This window comes from Otolemur garnettii, unplaced genomic scaffold (genome assembly GCF_000181295.1).
Source record: "Otolemur garnettii isolate 467f Iridium unplaced genomic scaffold, OtoGar3 scaffold00005, whole genome shotgun sequence".
NCBI lineage: Eukaryota > Metazoa > Chordata > Mammalia > Primates > Galagidae > Otolemur > Otolemur garnettii.
This window is the reverse complement of record NW_003852400.1, coordinates 1,209,629-1,214,160: the sequence shown is the minus strand read 5'-3', so window position 1 is coordinate 1,214,160 and position 4,532 is coordinate 1,209,629. Positions and strand designations below refer to the sequence as shown.

The window sequence follows — 4,532 nt, the reverse complement described above, 5'->3', positions numbered from 1 at the left end:
CAGATGTCCTGGACATATTGGAGGCATTCTTAGGGAAATTTAGTGATCAGACTGTGTGGGAGCAGAAGAGGGAGGAATTAAGATCGTTCCTGTTTTTGGATTCTGGATTGAGCCACTAAGAGAATGGTGATAATTCCTGAAATTGGGGACAGCTGAAGAGGGGCTGTTTGGGGGCATTAGCAGCCCCAGAATTTCTGCGTAGGAATGCTTATGGGTGGGTAGCCAGCTATTGGAAGGAGGGGCTGAACAAAATTTGTTTTAAACACGTACTTGCACAGCATGTCTATCCCCTCAGGATAGATTGGACCACACTGCAGTGAGCTAAGACAGACATGTGCACAGCACAGAGCCAGAAAAAGTAAAAACCGCAGCAACTTAGACAAGAAAAGGCTTTTTTTTGTTTTTTCGGTTTTTGTGTTTTTCTTGTTCAATATTTGTTATGGATCAAGGCAATTTTTCTCCATGTGATGGCTCAGCATTCCAGGCTGCTTTGGGCTCACAGCTCAAACACGATTACCTTGGTACAAAAGAAGCCAAGGGAAAAATAAAAAAGAAAGCGAGGAGAATTGTGAACCTGCTTTAAAATATTTCTACCCAGAAGCAACACGTAACTTTCACTCACATTTCAGTGGCCAAAGTAAAAGATGCGGACAAATATAATTTAAATGTCTAGGAAGAAAGGGGGATTAGAAGTATTGATGAAATATTTGAAACACTAATAATGCTTGTTAACATTACATAAGAATGAAAAAAATCTCAACTGCCTGCTCCAAAGAGTGGGTTGATTATAGAGAGAGGTGGAACTTGGACCATGAGTGAGCACCCCACTGTTCAGTGTCATATTTTGACAGGGACGGGTTGTCCCAAGAATCCCAATTTTGGGCACATTAAATTCAAGATGTTTCCATTCAAGTATAGGTGTCAAATAAGCAGTTAAATCAGAAGGTCAGGCTGGGTTTAGGGCTCAGGCCTATAATCCTAGCATTGTGGGAGGCCAAAGTGGGTGGATTGCTTAAGCTCAGGAATTGAGACCAGCCTGAGCAAGAGTGAGACCCCCGTCAATACTAAAAATAGGAAAACTAGCTGGGCACGGTGGCAGATACTGGTAGTCCCAGCTACTTGAGAGGCTAAGGCAGGAGGAATACTTGAACCCAGGAGTTTAAGGTTACTGCGAGCTAAAATGATGCCACAGCACTCACCGCTAGGGTAACAGAGTACAACTCCGTTCCAAAAAAAAAAAAAAAAGAATAAAAAAGGTCAAAGGGAGGACAGATCTGGACCGGAGATTAAATATATATATATCTGCAGGAGTTTGAGGTTGCTGTGAGCTGTGACACCACGCCTCTCAGATTTTCCAAACTGCTCTTTTCAACTTCTTCTCTTACCCAGGGGAAAGTGAAGTCTAGCAAGAGTGGTCTAGGCTGGTGTGGCTAGAGATGAGATGGCCAAAGGAAAATGTTTAGAGAATAATTAGAAGAGATTTACCTTCTTAATTTGCCAATAAAAAAAAAAGGAGGCTGGGAATGGTGACTTACACTTACAATCCTAGTACTCTGGGAGGCCAAGGCAGGTAGGTTGCCTGAGCTTAGCAAGACCCCACCTCTAAAAGTAGCCAGGTATTGCGGTGGGGGCCTGTAGTCCCAGCTACGTGGGAGGCTGAGGCAAGAGGATCACTTGAGCCCAAGAGTTTGAGGTTGCTGTGAGCAATGATGCCAGGGCACTCTACCAAGGGTGACAAAGCAAGACTCTGTCTGAAAAAAATAAATAAGGTAAGAACTATGGATAGAACCTGGCAGACAAATGAAATTAAAGGGTGGTTTGAACGGGAAACTGAGAAGGAAGAATCAGAGATGGAGGGGAGCACAGAGCAACATTATTAAAACTAAGGGAAAAGAACTTTCAAAAGTAGGTGTTCTGTTCTTACCAAAGCAGAAGGCAGACCCCTCCACCTGTGCAGTGGACTCCCTCACTTCTCAATTCCTTTCTCTGCAGAATCATACTCATTAGCACTTAGACATGTGCTAGTGACATCTCCCATTTTATAAACCAAGGCCCACCTCCATCCTCCTCCTCTCCAGCCACCATCATCTCCCAAAGCTCCAGGCACATGGGCATCCTTCAGTTCCTCAATGCTCCAAGTTCTTCAGCATCTTTGTACTTAACTTCCTTCTGCCTGTCTTTCTCCCCATGTTTCACTACAGTTAACTCTTTCTCATCTTTCAGGTCTCTGCTTAAATATCATCTTCCAAAGAGGTCTTCTTTGACCAAACCATATAAACTGGTTCTCCGTCTCCAGACCCCAGTACCACAGGCGCTATATGTCCCATTCTATTTCCTCCATAGAATGTACAATTCTCGGAAATTATTGTCTAACTGTTTATATGTCAGTCTCACCCCACTAGAAAGCAAGCTCCAAGAGGATATAAGGAAAGCTTAGTTGGGGAAAGGGGACAGGGCTGGGGGGCAAAAGAAGTGATCATTTCCTTCCAAAGTGAAGTAATTTTCCCCTTTTTCAGTAATTTGAATATTTTTATTTTTTTAAGAGACAAGGTCTCACTTTGTTGTCCAGGCTGAAATGCAGTGGTGCAATCACAGCTCACTGCAGCCTCAAACTCCTGGGCTAGAGTGATCTTCCTGCCTCAGCCTCCAGAGTAGCTCCAGGACTACAGGTGTGCACCACCACACCTGGCTGATTTATTTTTTAAAAAATGTAATGTTAAATTTTTAAATAAAGTTTAAAGTTTTAGAGACAGGATCTCATTGGGTTGCCCAGGGTGGAGTGCAGTGGCATGATCATAACTTTTTAAAAAATTTTTTTGTAGTGTTACAGCTCTTTTAGAATTTGTCTAGCAGGTTTTCTGGTCTCTACCAGAAGACACCTCCCAACCCAAAAAGAAAAAAAAATAATAATGTTTGTTTATAGAGGTGGGGTCTTGCTATGTTGCCTTGGCTGGTCTTAAACTCCTGGCCTCGAGTCATCCTCCCAAATTGCTGAGATTTTAGGCATGGAGCCATTGTACCAGCCTTCTGAGATGATCTGTTGATAGCAGAGTTGATACTATGACAAAAACAACCTCTGAGTAAGCAGTCTGAAATTCAGATTGTGACACCAGCAGGGAAGTTAATCAACCTTTACAAGTGCTTGCTGTCCCATCAACCAGTGCTATGGGGCTCACCATTCCCCTTGTCCTGGCCCTAGGCCAGATAACTGTGCTGTTGTAATTTAGCTACACACTTGGGGTTGTCAAGCACTTCATCTGTCAGTACGAACAGTGCCTAGAAGTGTCCAATGCATAGTAGTTGGTCAATCATTATTAAATGAATGAATGACTAAGTAAAGAAATAAAGGTCTATGACGTCAATGGTTATAGGTGGTGCAGGCAGGTTAGCTAGGTTTGGGCTGAAAACCACCAATGATTTTGGCATGAAGGAGTTCATTGGTAAACTCAGTGGTGGTGGGGGTGTTATTTTCCGGTGAGGATTGGCAAAATGGCCAGACTGCTGGGCGTTGAGGAGGGAGTAGAAAGAGAAGAAAGCAAGTGGAGCCCGCGAGCCATCTTTCTAGAGGCTTGTCTGCAAAGGAAAGAAAGAACAGGACAGTAACTCCAAGATGCAAAACGAAGGGAGAGTTTCATTTTGTTTTGTTTTAAAAGGCAGAGATGTCAGTTTTTTTGTATGTTTAGAGTAAAGGCAGCAATGGAAGAATGCAAGATTTATAAAGGGAATAGGTGACTGATGGTATGTGGACAACAGACAAGGGTGGTTCAACATAGACAGGACAAAAAGCTCCCTCTGGGTTCGGGAGGAGGATAGGTTGGGGGAGGAGCTCAGGAGGTTGAAGGTGCAATCCTGTCCTTGCCTGTTTTCTAAAATAGAAAGCTCAGGGTGGTGCCTGTAGCTCAAGCGGCTAAGGCGCCAGCCACATACACTGGGGCTGGTGTGTTGGAATCCCGCCCGGGCCTGCCAAACAATGACAACTACAACCAAATAGCCAGGCATTGTGGTGGGTGCCTGTAGTCCCAGCTACTCGGGAGGCTGAGGCAAGACAATCACTTAAACCCAGGAGTTTGAGGTTGTTGTGAGCTGTGACACCAGAGCACTCTACCCAGGGCAATAGCTTGAGGTTCTGTCTCAAAAAACAAAACAACAAAAAAATACAAATAAAATAAAATATGAGGGTACATGTGAGTCTTTCTAAATGTAGAATATAAATGTCTTAACACAATAACTAAGAAAATGACATGAAGGCTATGTTAACCAGTTGAATGAAAGTATTTCAAACTGTATATAGAAACAACACACTGTACCCCATGATAGTATTAATGTACACAACCATGATTTAACAATAAAATAAAATAAATTAATTAAAATAGAAAGCTCAGCCCAGATTGATTTTCCAAACTGCTCTTTTCAGCTCGGTGCCTGTGGCTCAAGTGGCTAAGGCGCCAGCCACATACCCCTAAAGTGGTGGGTTCGAATCCAGCCCAGGCCCGCCAAACAACAATGACGGCTGCAACCAAAAATAGCCGGGC

General features: G+C 43.4%; 1 non-coding gene across 1 annotated transcript; it reads left to right on the top strand.

Annotated features, from left to right (window-relative positions):
- Positions 1-2,819: 2,819 nt before the first annotated feature.
- Positions 2,820-2,883, top strand: LOC111721983. Its single transcript, XR_002770960.1, has one exon. It is a non-coding gene; the product is annotated as a U7 small nuclear RNA (small nuclear RNA).
- The last annotated feature ends 1,649 nt before the right edge of the window (positions 2,884-4,532 follow it).